The sequence below is a fragment of the Nothobranchius furzeri genome, chromosome 15 (assembly GCF_043380555.1).
Source record: "Nothobranchius furzeri strain GRZ-AD chromosome 15, NfurGRZ-RIMD1, whole genome shotgun sequence".
Taxonomy (NCBI): domain Eukaryota; kingdom Metazoa; phylum Chordata; class Actinopteri; order Cyprinodontiformes; family Nothobranchiidae; genus Nothobranchius; species Nothobranchius furzeri.
In genome coordinates this window covers 57,665,627-57,681,079 of record NC_091755.1, presented here as the reverse complement: position 1 = coordinate 57,681,079, position 15,453 = coordinate 57,665,627, and the positions used below count along the sequence as shown (strand labels likewise).

At 41.6% G+C, this 15,453-nt stretch overlaps 1 protein-coding gene across 2 annotated transcripts in view; it reads right to left on the bottom strand.

The window, feature by feature from the left end:
* dlgap4a (discs, large (Drosophila) homolog-associated protein 4a) overlaps positions 1-14,146 on the bottom strand; it is a 134,779-nt gene extending 120,633 nt beyond the window's left edge. For both annotated transcript variants that reach the window (XM_054746027.2, XM_054746028.2), the window contains exon 1: positions 13,496-14,146. The gene's annotated coding sequence lies outside the window, so the exon portion shown is untranslated. The remainder of the gene's footprint in view (positions 1-13,495) is intronic.
* Between the last annotated feature and the right edge of the window lie 1,307 nt (positions 14,147-15,453).

The window sequence follows — 15,453 nt, the reverse complement described above, 5'->3', positions numbered from 1 at the left end:
AGCACCTTGGGGTTCCCTTTGCTCTGGGACACCAGGTTGGAAAAATAGGAAACCCTAGCGTCTTTGACTGCAGAGTTAAAGGATGTCAGAAGATCCTTTAGGTGCAGCAGATGGAAGTGGAGATCGGTTTTCTTCCACAAGCGCTCAATTTTTCTGCTCTGGCGCTTTAGGCTGCGAAGGCTGTCATCAAACCAGGGAGTAGGGCTCACTGCAGGAACTGATCTGGTTCTGACAGGACAGATATTGTCCAGAATGGAGAGGCAGTGTTCGTTAAACTGAGAAGTTAAGGAATCTGGGTTGTTATCAGAAGAACAGGGTGGATCAAAAGCAACAGAAAAATTGCTAGCTGTGCTCTCATTAAGGAAACGAGAACTAACCATACAGCGAGCAGGAGGTGGGGACGCAGAAACTGACAAGTTAAAGAAAATTCAATGGTGATCTGAAATATAAACGTCCTCACGACAAACACTGTCAGCATTCAGACTCAGGGTAAAAACAAGGTCCAGAGTGTGCCCCCGGTGTGTGTGTGTGTGGGGCCAGAAACATGCTGGGTAAAGCTGAAGGAGTCCATAAGGCTGGAGAAATTCATGGCAAAGTGATCAGAGGGATCATTAACGTGGATGTTAAATTCACCAACAATCACCAGTCTGGACAGCTTCACAGTGGAGGAGAGAAAGTCACTAAACTCCTGAAGGAAAGAACTGTTTGGACCAGGTGCACAATAGACCACAGCACAGTAGAATGGGTCCTTACGCCCGACTTTAATCAGCTGCAGTTCAAAGGAAGCAAAGTGACCAGAGGTTGTAGGGCTACATGGAAGATGGTCTCTGAAAACAACAGCTAGGCCTCCACCATGACCAGAACCCCGAGGCTGGCTAAGAAAAGAATAACCACTCGGGCAGAGTTCAATCAGACCAGAATAATCAGATGTTTGCTGCCAAACTTCAGTCAGAAACAGAAAGTCCAGGTTTTTAGAGAGAATTAAATCATTGAGCAGGAAGGACTTATTGTTAACAGAGCCGGTATTTAATAGAGCCATGCTGAGTGATGTGGAGGAATCAGAAACTACAGAAACAGCTGGAGTTAGTGGGCGTAAATTAGCGGGGTTGGATCCATGGTGTTTATAAAAACCACTTATGGAGGGAACAGGAGGAGAAACCACTTAGGAATGAGGTTAAACCGACCTTAAAAAACTTGGACGGAGAAACCGCGCCACAACGCGGCCTGGCGGTAATGCAGAAGTGGCGCCCAGGTCACCAAACAAAGGACAAGAAGCTAGAAGATCATGCCGATGTTTACTAGATAAACCACGCTTTAAGAGAAGTCTTATTCTCACCTGGATTCCTGCTCGTTTACCTCTTTTCCTCTGACGTTTTCCCGGGACCGGATAAACATCGCTGGAGGCGCCCTGTTGGAATCGTCGTTTGGCTCCGGGCCAGTGCGCCACTCCGATAAACAAACAAGGAGGTACGTCCTTGGTACATCTTGGGCGATCGTGAACGAACGGAAGGACAAAATAGTCTGGCGATCATAGGAGATGGTAGCAAGGACACTACTAAAGAGGATCGCAGCCAGAAGCAAGGTGGAAAAGAGGAGGTTAGTGGAGAAAAGTTTGAAAAAGTGGCCGGTCACTGCGGCTAAGCCAAGCACAGGCGCCATCTTGTTACCGACAGGAGAGTCAGCATAAATTCTACTAATACAAACATTTGGAAAGCTAACCCAGTCATGTTGCTGGCTACACTCTTTTTGCAATATTTCTGTCCATAAGAACACCTTTTGCACATTTTTAAATCATTGTTTGAAAATAGTTTTTAATTCTTGTGAATCATTATTCAAAATGTTCACCTCTGTATTTCATCTTCATCAATGATCCAACTCTTTCCTCTGGTTTTTCTCAGTTGTTAATTACTCAGCCTTGAGTCTGAACAATAACAGCATCTGCATCTGACGTGCAGCAGAGCTGTGCATGTCAAAGGTTGAGGATAATCTGTTGAGATGAAAGTGAGGTGACGATGGCATTGGACGCGTTAACATTAGATGCTGTGTCCATATGGTGCTCAGGGCTGCAGTACAGACAATCACCCAGGGTCAGGTCCTGGTTTGGGTTGATGTAATTGGTGGCAGGAGCCAGAAGGCAGCTGGTTTCTGGTGTTAATCTTCAGATGGCTCAGACCTGCTCTCTGACCTGCTATAAAGCCCAGAATCATGTAAGCGTATGTGTAACACAAAGCATTTTATTGTACTGTAGCAGAAATAAATTTTCATTTTCATATTACTACTGCCAAATTTGACTCATAAATAAAATAAATAAGCAATCATCCAAACTGCTTTTTAATTTTCTTCCTCATCATTGATTATTCTGTGACTTAATTAAAAGTATAAATGAAAAAACATCTAAGATTTAAATTTCAAATAACAGTCCAGAAAATGTGTAACAAAATTCAATTTGAAATGTCAAATCTGAAAATGAAAATGCATTAGCAGAAATGCATAAATTGTTTCATAATTCAAATTTAATTGGTCATCCTGAGAAGCGCAGGAGAGTGACGTCAGTGTTCGCCTCGCTCTTCTGAACCCAGTTTGACCTCACCGCACTACGCATTTAGTACAGACATAACGGAAAAGCCCTACGTTGGCTGCATGAGAACAGGAAATGCAGCCGCGTTCTTGGACCTGTTCCCTTGGACTGTAGTGGAAGGTGATGTGATGTGCTCGCAAGTAAGTTTGAGCATTTTTATTGTTTGTGTTTTATAAATATAATATATTACTATACTGTAAGAGTGTCCACCAGCACGTCTTAGCTAGCTAACGTTAGCTTCATGTTTGCTGCCGGTGGTCTCCTGACTATGAAGGCTAACAGACTGTATTAATCGTTTATTCCAAAACACTGACTGAGATTACAGCTGATACAAGAGTACTGCTGCTGAAATAAAATAAATATTACTGGTATTAGACATTTCTCATGTTTCAGACCCATCCTTCTGACTGGAGAGCTAACTAGCTGCCACGCTAACAGGCTGAAGAGGACCGTTTTTTGGGTTCTGCCTTTTCAGGAGTTTTCAGTTATGTGATTTTTTTTTCTTTGTTTTACCAGATTTACTTGCTTGTTCAATGCAACATCACAGTGAATGTTAAAGCATTTCTCTGGTTTCTCTGCTCTTCTCCAGGTTTAAACCTGGTTTAAGCCTGCTTTAGTGAAGCACATTTCCTAAGAATCCACCAGCGTTGTTAAGTTCACACCAAGGGGCAAACTCCGCCTGCAGAAAGTGAAGCCAGGAAGTGACAAAAATTGCATTTCCCCCTAGTGTTGCCAACTCAGAAACTTTGTCGCTATCGCTAACAAATTTTTGACCCCCTCAACAACTTATGTTTCTAAAAAGCACCTAGCGACAAACCAAGTGACATTTGTGAGAACCCTTTGCTATTTTCTGTAAAATTTTCTTGTAGATACTCCATGCAGATTAGCAACAAATAACAATTTGTGCTCCAGATCATTCTTCCGGGAGCAAGGAAAGAGAATGATGATCTGCACATGTGCATGAGAAATTACATCAACAAACTGACCAATCATAAAACTTTCTCAACTGGGCCGATGAGAAGGGTACAGCTGCCTACTGCTGCTGCAGATTCACACTTTTACTGGCAAAACAGTTGCGAATGTGCAGTCTGCAGCCGTCAGTGCTAGCGGAAGCAGCTTTCCTCCCGCTTGCTCCAGGTAAGGTCTCACACTCGGGCTCACTTTAAAAATGTTACAGCCTAGAAAGCAGAGGGTAGCAGAGTTGCTCAACCATGTTTTTTGGGCTAAAAAAAGCCTACCAACCTCCATTCGCTTTGGTTTAGCTAAGTTAGCTTGTAGCTACATCAGCTCAGAATTTGAAGGGTGTCAATAATCTGTCTCAACCCTCACAGCCTTGCTCTCTGCTATTTTCCGCGAGTGACGAGACACGTAACGCCACCAAGATGGTGGTGGGAACCACCCACTGGGCTTCAGTACATCTCTGCAGAAACCAACTGATGTCGACATGAAGGGTTCATCCATCTTATATCTACAGTAATCAGTTCACAGACATGACTCCAGATATTATACAGACAATACAGTGAAATCCTGCTAGCTCTGTCCCAGTCCAAACACTATTTTTATATACATACCACCCACAGACTCTAACAACTGCTCCACAAATTCAAGCACAGGTTGAAGAATTTCTCTTTGTAGTTCTTGAACTCTGAATAGCACTCTGCCTTACAGTAAGTACATCTGCCGCATCCTCTCTTGCATTTTTCCTTCCATCACTGACATTTTCTTGTAAACTTAGCATGGAACCAAATGAAACATCCATCAACCCCAATCTGAATTCTAATATCCAAGAAAATTTGTTTTCCTTTGGTTGTTTATGAAAAATGTGGGCAGACATGAAGACATTGACGTGAACAAACATGCAGCTGCAGCCAGGATCCTCCCTGCTTTGGACACATGAGACATAATTGATCACCAGGGGACACAGGCTCATTAATAGCTGTGTGCTGATTAATTGTCTCAGTGGCGGGTTCAGCTTAACATGCAAATATGTGCCATTTGATCCATCCTGCAATGCAGCCCAGGCTGGGACCCATTGTAAAGTGACAAGTTCTGGGAGATAACTAGACACTTGTCAGGGGCTTAAAGTAAAACCTTTTCAGCCATTTCCAGCTCTTACATAAGATAAAAATGTAACAAATGCTAAAAAATGTGTCTGGGAAATGTAAGCTCATTTGCTTTCTGTGTTGTTGTTATGTTTTTGTTGTTGTTTGTATTTGCTTTGCTGCCTTACATGAACAGCGAAGCAGAGGAGGAGGGAGGAGGTAAGAGGGTCAGGAGGAGAGGAGCTCATTGAGCACGATGGCTTGATGCAAGGAAAGGTCACTGACTCAGCAGCATGTAAGATGTCCACTTTTGTCTCCTGAAGCCAGCTTCATCAGCTCCTGGATGACATGAACTCAAAACAGCAAGGCCATAAATTGTCTCCTCATTGAGAAAATCAACAAAATTGGAGGAGCCCCCTTCCACAGAGATAAAAATTGTGTCTTTTACGCTCAGAGTTTTCTGTGCACAATTTAACGGGTGCTGATGAGACAATGGATGAGCAGATGGAGCACTGAGACACTTCACCAATGATAAGCAGGAAGAATACACAAGCTCAGAATGCCATCCTGTTGCTATGGTAAATATAGTGAAACAACAGCCTGAAATGCTGTATGTGATTTTTTTTTTCTGGCAGCTAGCACAGTGTGAGTCATATGAAAGAACATTTTTATATTCCCATCAAAAAGATTAAGTAATTTTTTTTCATTGAGCTTCTTTTAAACTTAACTCAGCCTGATGAATCTGATTCATCAGTGACATCACCGGCACGACTATGGCTCTATGACTGTAGAAAAGCCACCTGGCTTGTTCCAAACAGGGTTACACAAAAATGTGTCAGAGACTGAAAAAAAGAACTTTTAATGAGGCAGTGATGCTGCAAATGTGGCACAAATAATATAATATAATAATATGTTTGTCATCTGGGAAGGTTTTATTATTCAAAATAACTATGGAGCTTAATAGAAATGGACATTTTGCATTATTATTTTTTTCTGAAATATAACAATATTGTTCAGAGCAGACCAGGAAGAGTTACAATTGCACAACTTTCTCAGAAAATATGCAAAATAAATGTTGATTTGACCTACACAGAACTTACTACATGTACTATTATTACTATAATACTAAACTATAAATTACAGAATACACTAAAGAGACTAAAATGTTTGTCCAATTGTGTATTATGAGACTAAACTATTTAAAAATCACTGTGTGATATGAAACATGACACCATTCAAAATATTTTTAATAGCAAATAGATTATTTCTATGTGTTATCAGCAGAACAGGTGTGGGTCAACGTGAGACTGCTTCATGAGATTGAAATCACTCACAGCTGATTTAGAAAAGCACTTTGCAGCTTTGTTTTAATTAGCATTCGTAACACTCACAATCTGTGTTGGGAAAGTTACTCTAAAAACCTTTTTAGTTAGTTGTAAAGGACTTCTTCAAAAAAGTCACTGAGTTACAATATTATAATGTAACTAATAACCAGGAAAAGTAACTATTTTTTTCATAGAACTATGCAAGAACATGTGGATCCTTTTTCAATACAATTTAATACATTTACTATAAATTTCCACAATACAAAAATACAAAATTACTAAATGTGTGTCCAATTGTTTATTTTCCAACTGAATATCTGAAATAAATGTATAAAGGAACTACAAACAGGAATTATTCCTCTGATCTAAACTATTCAAATGTGTGACATGAAACAACACCCCCATTAAATTAACTGTATAGTTACAAACAGAATTATTTCTACATACTTAGCAGAACAACAAGGATAGATCTACACGAGATTGCTTCTTGATATTGAATTGCTCACAACAGAAAAGCACTTTGTTCCTGTGGAGTGAATGCCTTGTAAGTCATTCTCTTGGGCAAAAAGCTTGGGTGTGTCAGTTTGTGGACGTAGATGTCATAACGGAGGAGGAAGTGGCAGCAGACAACAGGATTTGGATTCTTATTTCCTGATATTTGTACATCTCACCTCTTATTGGCTAACAGCAACATGACTCAACCACTGATTCTGTTTGCTCTGCAACCTTGATATTTTATCTCCACAAATAAAAAGTCTGGAGGACTTCTGCTGTGTGGTGGGTTTGCTAATGCTAAGAGTTAGCTTCTACTACTTGAGACATTCTCTGCTGTTTCCCGGACGCTAAACCAACGACAGCCTTCCCCATCATGAGTCAAGATGGGTGAGTCCATGAATGGTAGGTGGCACTGATGTAGATCTGTAAGGAATCAACAAGTTACTGACAACAAAGCTAACAAGATCTGTGAAACATCATGCTTCTGAATAATTCAAGCCTCACTTGGTTAAGGTGAGAGTTCACAATTCAATAATTAGAAAGACTAACGAAAGAAAGAAAACAATCTTTTATATAGCACCTCTCAAGATAAAAATCACAAGGCGCTCCACAAGAGAAAAAATAATAAATTAAAAAAAGATTAGAAAGAGTCAAGGGAGGGAAAATGGGAGAGGCCAAAACCTCTGTTGATCATAATGAAAACAATGGGCCATCTCACAGACAAAAAGCACTGTTGATCCCCAAGAGGTTTGGGAAAATATTTTATAGACTGAGATAAAGGCGGAACATCCTGGAGGGTGTTTCTCCCCTTACATCTGGGGTTAAACTAACTGTGCATTTCAGATAAAGATTGCATCAATGGTGAAACATGGTGGTGGTGGTGTAATGGTCTGGAGCTGCTTTGTTGCTGTAATTGATGGAACCATGAATTCTGCTTCTACCAAAAAATTATGACGGAGAACATTTGATCTTTGACCTCATGCAGAAAAACCTGTAAAGGTGTGGTTGACTGAAAAAAAAAATGTTTTAAGTCATTTTTTAATTGTAATCGGTCACTGAGTTTTTCATGCAGGCCGAACATGAACAGTCTCCTACACATATCTCCTGCATTAGCTTCTGATAAAAATAGACAGTGAAACTCTAGGACTTGAAAATCCTGACAGTTCTACGTCAGACCGTGAATTAGCATTCATGAACTTACCGATCTTGACTCGTGACGGGGAAGGCTGTTGGTTTGACGTTCGGGAATCAGCAGAGAATGTCTAAACTAAGCTAACCGTTAGCATCAGCAACTTCACCACACAGCAGAAACTCCTTCAGGCTTGTGTTATTTGGGGCGATAAAACTTCCATGTTGCAAGTCAGTGGTAGAGTCATGTTGCTTTTAGCCAATCAGAGGTGAAATGTCCAAGTATCAGGAAATAGCACTCCAAAACCTTCTATCTGAAGGTGATGTGGGCAATTTTTAGGTCAGAGAAATGCTGCATCGGTATATTTTTTCCCCTCGTGTATGACTTACAAGGTAATCATTTCTGCAAAAGACCACTGCAAATGCATTGATTAAATGAGTAAACCAATCCTTTAAATGTGGCTGAATTAAAGGAAATCTGTAAAGAAGAGTGAGACAATATTCCTCCCCAGTGATGTGAGACTGATTACCAGTTATCACAAACACCTGATAGCAGTGTTACAACCATGTAGTTTAGGAGACGATTACTTTAGCTCATAAGGCCATGTTGGTTCATTCATTTTTTTCCTAATAAGAAAAAACATCATTTGAAAACTACATTTTGTATTTACTATGGTTATATTTACTTACACTGTTTGTTTCAAAAGGCTAAATCAGCATGCTGAAAAGCAGCAACAACAGAGAAGCATGGGTTTAATGCCAAAAAATTCAGTAATCCATACTGATTTAATTGTAGCTCAATGTAATATAAAATTATAAGTGACATGGATGGCTAGTTACGCAGTGATATGGCAATTACCTTGTAATTTTCATTCATTCTAACACATATGTGACTGATATTTTGGAGACATTGGCTCAGAAAAGCTGGCAAAGTTAATAAAACAGAAAGAATAAGAGAAAAGAAAAAGAAAGGAGTTTATTGAAAAGCCAATTAGACCAATACCTTGTGAAATTATTATTCTTTGTTTCTCATAATAAAGCTAATGCTCCCCTGCATGGAGACCATTGGCTAGCCACACAGCAGACGGGGACATCTCTGCTCACGTTCAAGTATTTTCTTTTTCTGGTTGTGGTTAAACTCGCTCAAATATTTTAATTCAATTCAATTCAATTTTATTTATATAGCGCCAAATCACGACAAGAGTCATCTCAAGGCACTTCACATAATAAACATTCCAATCCAGGTCAGTTCATTAAGCCAATCAGAAAAAATGTGTCCTATATAAGGAAACCAGCAAATTGCATCAAGTCACTGACTAGAGTCAGTGACTTTACAGCAATCCTCATACTAAGCAAGCATGCAGCGACAGTGGAGAGGAAAACTCCCTTTTAACAGGAAGAAACCTCCAGAGGATCCTGGCTCAGTATAAGCAGCCATCCACCACGACTCACTGGGGATCGAGAAGACACACACGCACGCATGCACACACACACACCAAGCAATGTGTCTATGGTTACATTGTGATTTCGTAGTAAATATTCTATTTGGCGAGAGATAAACTTTATTGTATTTATCCTAGTGAATCTATAATTAAACGGGTAAACTAGCAGTAGCACATTCAATTTATAATCTGGATTTTCTCATTTACATGAAATTGTGTAACCGTTTAAAATGAGATCATCACCTGAGTTTACAGCTTGCACATGTTCAGCATTCAGCTCGTGAGGTGATACTCATTGTTTAGCTGTCAGTCTTGGGATTTTACACTTTCCCTTCACTGCTATGAAACTGTGGCAGGTTGCTGCTTTCAGAAAAGTGTATAAAAAGACCTCTGCACTGCTCAGCCCTGAATTGCATTTAGGCACTAAGCATTTACATGAAAATCACTCAATAGAGCTAAGTGAACCTAAAATAAACAATACCCCACTCATCATTGTTTATGTTTGAACATTTGGACAATAGCTTGACAGTACTTTATTTTCTGCGTGTGTTAAAAAGTGATGGTGTGTAGTTTCCCTGGGGATAGGGGGCAGTACAGACCTAAATCATTGCAAGCAAGCAGCATTTTAGTGTTCGAGTAAGGCCTTACCAACGGATGCCCATTAGGGTCAAAAATCCCCAGAAGGGCAACCTCCAGCAAAATAACAAGAACGTCAGATTCCCTCACATCACTATCAACGAGTGAAGAGGTAAATGTGTAAAATAACAACATTTATGAATGGTGAAAGTTTTGTCACCGTTAATCAATAAATGCATTTAGTCCTCGCAGGGTCCTGTGGATGGAAACATGGCGTCTAATATGGCGTCGCCCTGAGACTTAGGGTGTTTCTCACTGCCAAGGAACCTCGCCTTGATGCATGCTGTATGTTTCAAAGCCACTAATAGTTTTCAATAACTGGGCATCATTTAATTCATTTCAACAACATTTTGATGGATATTTCCAGAGATTAAAGGTAAAAACTACACATTGTCTCTGCTCAGTGGCCTAGTGGTAGAGTGTCCGCCCTGGGACTGGGAGATCGGAGTTCTAACCCCGGCGTCGGTACCATATCTACTCAGGCTGCCAGACTGACTCTGGGTCCTGCGTCTGCTGATGATGTTACAAATCCACTCGGCTTTCACACTTAAGTTTTGGAAAGACATCAGTAGTTTGGTTAAGAAAGTCTTGTTTGTTACCACCTAAATGTTTTCTTTATAATTGTACTTTGTTAATAAAACACCATTTTATTTTAGTTTTGTAAAGAACGTGAAACTACATAAAACCAACATCTGCCAAAAAAGACAACATTTCTTGTATGTGAAGCCATATCTGTTTGTAGTCATGTGGAATTTGTCTGTATGTTTCTTTAGTTGTTATGTAAATACATTCATTCATTCATTCAAAATGTTGCTTGGTGATTTTCAATAAAGTTCTTATTTTATTTTGCCCCATTTCATCAAAATCAAGAGCTTTTGAGGGTCACCATTTATCAGTTAATATAGTTGCTTTTATTTTCCATTTCCTTTGGAAATTCAAACATATTTTCTCCGAAAAGTTGTGATTTTTGGACTACAGAACGACAGCCAATAAGACTATAACCACAAATTCATTCTGACTATCAAAATCATCGTTGTCAACATGCTAACGTAACTTTTACGAACGTGGTATCGTAACTTCCGTGAGGCTTACGTTCAGCCAATCAGCCTCCCTGCTGGACACTCAGATTTCAGAGGTTGGATTGGGGGGGTTAACCGCCAAATAGTTCCTGAGCACGGCTGTGTCTCCAGCTCACGGCTCCCCACGGGTACGGGTCACATACAGAGATGAATTTCACCAGTGTGTGATGACTAATGGGACTTTAACTTCATGAGAGTCATTTGAAACAACCACATCTGACTGGCCTTAAGCTGCAGGCATGCATTCAAATTCTGTCTCAATACAGTCAATGCTCACTTTACAATGAATTTTGTTTTATTATTCTAATGCTTTTCTGCCAGCAGACGTGTTGGCTGGATCTCCATTAACCAACTACTCCTGCTTAATCCATAAAAGCACTGACACTCTATTCAAGGAGGTTAAGTTCAAAAAATCATTTAGACAAAATATAGATTAACTGAAAAAGCAGCTGAACATCCATCCATTTTCTTCTGCTTATCCGGAGTCGGGTCGCGGGGCAGTAGCCTAAGTCTAATGGCCCAGACTTCCCTCTCCCCAGCCACTTGGGCTAGCTCTTCCAGGGGAAGGCGTTCCCTGGCCAGGTGAGAGACATAGTCCCTCCAACATGTCCTGGGTCTCCCTTTAGGCCTCCTCCCGGTTGGACATGTCAGGAAAACCTCCCCGGGAGGCGTCCAGTAGGCATCCTGACCACATGCCCAAGCCACCTCAACTGTCTCCTCTCGATGTGGAGGAGCAGCGAATCTATTCCGAGCCCCTCCCGGATGACAGCGCTTCTCACCCTATCTCTAAGGGAGAGCCCAGCCACTGTGCAGAAAAAACTCATTTTAGCCACTTGTATCCACGATCTCGTTCTTTCGGTCACTACCCAAAGCTTGTGACCATAGGTGAGGGCAGGAACGTAGATCGACCGGTAAATCGAGAGCATGGCCTTCGGACTCATCTCTCTCTTCACCACGACAGACCGGTACAACGCCCGCATCACTGCAGATGCAGCACCAATCCGCCTATCGATCTCATGCTCCAGGTTTCCCTCACTTGTGAACAAGTGAACCCTGAGATACTTAAACTCCTCCACTTGGAGCAGGACCTCATCCCTGACCCGGAGAAGGCATTCTACCCTTATCTGAATCATTATGTTTATTATGCTGAACATAATAAACACAATTACAAGTAAAAGATATATAAATGAGATGATAGTAATTTAAATCTCTGGTATTAAAGACGGCTTTTATTATAGATGAAAGGTTCCATTGAGCTAGTGCAGATAAAATCTTGTAACTTGCATCTCCAGATCTGCACACTGAGACTTATCTGTCAGTTGTAGTTATTGGGTATTTTGATTTTCAAATGAATATTTTATCAGACCAGTTTGCCCTGCAGAATAAAAGAGCTCAGATTTTCACCAATCTACAACTTTAAGAAGATCTGTCATTCATTACTGTGTCAGTAGGAAACAATGAGTGTTTTTCTGAAAACACCCACTCCTAAATGAGAACCTTTGGTATTTTTAATGATGCTGTGTTCCTAGGGAGAAATAATGCTGCTTTCCCTCAAAAAAGATTTTATTAATCTCTTGAAGAGGATAAATACAGAGTAACTTTAGAAAAACAAGCCCTCATACGGGTGACGAACAACCAATCTCTGTTCATCCATTCAGCACGTAAACAGTTTGAGCGACAGCTGTCTAAATATTCATGGACTTGTGGCTGTTTGTGTCGCTCTGCTTTGGTTGCTGCAGGATTCCACAGGCCCCCGGTGTGAAGATACTTTAAATAATCTGTGACCTGCTGACGTTATTCGTATGTGTGATACTTTACGCTATCTCGTCTAATCACTCCCTGCTGCATAACCCTGACTAAGCCAGTTTTTAAAAACACCCACCACACTGGACCGGAGCCAGCTGGGTTTCCTTCAGACTCTGTGGTACGGCATCATCATGGCTGTAGGCAGCAGATGTGACACTGACTCCACAGTGGATACCCAGAGCGTCCCTGGTCCTGCGTTTGTACGGCCCCACACACCAACACTTCATGATACTGGTTTGATGGTTTACTCATGTAAAAGGGCAGTCGGGGAACAGAAACACGATTATTCATCATCCAGCCCACACTGGAAGGCATGAATACTCAGACTGCCCAGCACAACACTGTTACACACGGATGTCCTTCAGTGTGCCATCCACAGATGTACAATCCCAGTGAGTTGACCAATCAGCCCTTTGCTAACAACTCTGGCTTTTAATTAATCATATTCCTGTTAAACACAGGCTTGTAAATCATTTTGGACAAAAACTGGACTTCAGCATCACCAGAAGAACCAGAACATTCCCCAGGTCCCTGTAGAAGGATGAGGACGGTTCCTTTTAGACACAAACTGCAGTACTTCTAATGACATGAGTGATGAAACTTCAAGGATATCTTGATGTGATGATAAATTCAGGATTGGTACTGATTCAACTTCTTAATAATCTGACATAAGAAGTGGTTTCACTGCAAATAAGAGGTGGGATTTGATAACTGATATGTAGGTCGTTAACATGCAGCTGAAGAATGAATGAGATGTATCATGTGGCTTTTAGCTGCAGTCCAGGCAGCCTGAGGTTCATCTCACCAAACAGGCTGTTGTTAACTTATACCAGCATCTCTAGTCACCAGGTGAGGAGATCAGAGCCCAACTCAGGAGGAGGACTGACGACGCAACAATGCTGCATGATAAGCTTCATCCGAACCGTCAAAAATAAAAAGAAATAAGCAGAACCCCGAAGCTTACCTCTGTAGGATGTTCAGATCCACTGCAGATGGGTGTCGGTCACACAGCAATAGTTATCCAGCTCCTACATGTCGTAATATCACCATCAGCTGGCTGTTTATCTGTCAGGCTTGTAAACAAGACGGTCCATAGAAAAAAAACCTACAAATGTGATTTAATGTCTGTCTGCTGTTATCCTTTAGGTGTGTGGCAGGATTTCTCCGGTCCAGCGTCCTCCCGTGACAGCGGCTCACCGGTTTCCGCGGACGTCTATCGCGGCGGGGAAACGCAGTTCGGAGGCAGCCGGCGATGCGGCTGCAGCAATGTTCAGGTCCGTCGAGACGCGGGATGAGGGAGCTGGGGGTGGGGGCATCCGAGGGCCCACGACCAAACACTCACATCCCTCCATCAAATGAACTCATCCGAGCCCGAATCTGGGTCTCACGGAGCAAGCGGTGGGTGATGAAGCACGGAGAGCATCAGCGCGAGAAGACGCAATACCTAAAAGTGGTGCTCAGTGGTGAATCGGGGAGAGAGGAGGATGGGGGTTTCTATAAAAATGGATTTTATTATCTGGAATTTGATTGGCAGATTGGTTCGTGATTTTGTTAAATGGTAAATGGCCTGTATTTGATATAGCGCCTTCTAGAGACCTGGAACCCCCCAAGGCGCTTTACAACACAATCAGTCATTCACCCACTCCCACAGACATTCACACCCAGGTGGTGATGAGCTACGTTAGCCACAGCTGCCCTGGGGCACACTGGCAGAGGAGAGGCTGCCCAACAGTGGCGCCACCGGTCCCCCCACCACCACCAGCAGGCAAGGGGGGGTTAAGTGTCTTGCTCAAGGACACAATGACAGCGACAAACTGAGCGGGGCTCGAACCAGCAACCTTCTGTTAACTCTGTCACTTTTTTTTACCAAACTAACTAAAATGGCTGTTTGGCTATTTGTTGTATTTAACCGAAAATTTTTATAAAATAAAAAATTACTTAAATTTGCAGTGGCGCCACCAGTGGGGGCCAGGAAGGGTACTGGCTCACCGCTATGACCACCCCACCCATCCTCCATACAACCCATCTTTTTACAGGGAAAAGGATAGGCTTTAGGTGTATCTGTAAATAACCTTTTAACAAAATCAAAGGCACAAAAAGTCACTAAATTATTTGAAATGGCAAAAAGTAATGAATATAAGTGAGTGAAAAATCCAGACCAAATAGAGAAATGTTAAGCGTTCTCAATTACTTTTTGCCACCTCCCTCCTTGTAGCATTTTGAGGGAGGTTTGGACCCAAATGCAGTTACCAGAACGACACACTGAGAGTGATTTGTTCCCATAGAATAAATAATCCTTTGTTTTGAAGGAGAGTTGCAGCAAAATCAAAAAGAAGACTCAGAAAAACTAAAGGGAGAGAACACAAGGTAAAAATAAAACTCACAGGAGCCAAACTCAAGATGATCAGGAGCACAAGAGGCAACAACAAATTCAGACAAAAGAGCAAACTGACAAACAGCAAGACAAGACCAGAGTTTAAATTAAGGAGATTAGGAGTAGGTGTGATCAATTAACTGAGTGGGGAGGTAACAGAAAGCAGGGGAGCGGTACGCACGAGCGCTGCTCCCTGTTTGGGTTTCTTGGGCCTTGTGGAGTGACGGTGTTCAGCCTCAGGACGGCGTTGAAGGCAGAAGAGAGACTGCGTGCCATTGGGGTAAAATTATGCTGCTTTCCCCTCAAAAGATGTAATCAATCTCTTGAGGAGGATAAATACAGAGTAACTTTTAAAAAAACCAAGCCCTCATTCAAATGACAAACAACCAGCGGGGTGTTGTCCTGTTTTTAACATAGAGGTGACAGCAATACACCTTTTGGGCATCCAGACTGCTCTCCTTTCTCAAAGAAGAAGAAGAAAGCAGGAGGATGAAACTAACATGGTGAAAACGAAAAGTAAACTATAAAGAACTAGAGAGTAACTTAGC